The sequence below is a fragment of the Psittacula echo genome (genome assembly GCF_963264785.1).
Source record: "Psittacula echo genome assembly, chromosome: 1".
In the NCBI taxonomy this organism is placed as follows: domain Eukaryota; kingdom Metazoa; phylum Chordata; class Aves; order Psittaciformes; family Psittacidae; genus Psittacula; species Psittacula echo.
The window spans coordinates 83,172,836-83,173,419 of NC_137735.1; positions in this window are offsets into that span (position 1 = coordinate 83,172,836).

Genomic DNA, 584 nt, shown 5'->3' on the forward strand with positions numbered 1-584 from the left:
GTTAAAAACAAGAGGCCATCTGCCAGCCACAGGTTAGCTGCTCAAAACACACACGCAACTACTTTAGAAACCAGGTTCCAGTCCTACAGGCCCTGAGCTTATTCATCAGAGGCACAGCAGGCTCACAAACACCGTAGGAAGACTGCCTCAACCATGCTGATCTAACCTTCCTCGAGCACTAAGAATGGCAGAGAGAGTCACACTGCGAATTGTGCTCTTTTCCCAATCTAGTTTACCCTAACGTGTTAAAGCAAGAGGGAAGGGGAAACTTAGTAGAAAATAAAGCTGGATTTCAACAGGAGCACCCTCCCATCGTAACTCTGCCTCCTTCCCCCTCAAAAGAGGAGAATAACAGACACAAAGAAGTTTTTGATCTCCTGTGTAGCATTCCTGTAAAAGCGTTTATGGTGTTTCAAGCAACTTGTACACAACATGCGACACAAAGGAGCTGGGTGGGATGTGATGACCATATTCCCAAAAAGGGAATGGTCATTCTTCAGGGGAGGGCACCCTGGCTGCTAAAATCACTTACTTCTTGGCAAGTGAGATGACATCGTGACACCAAGTAGTCCTGGCAGTTCTGT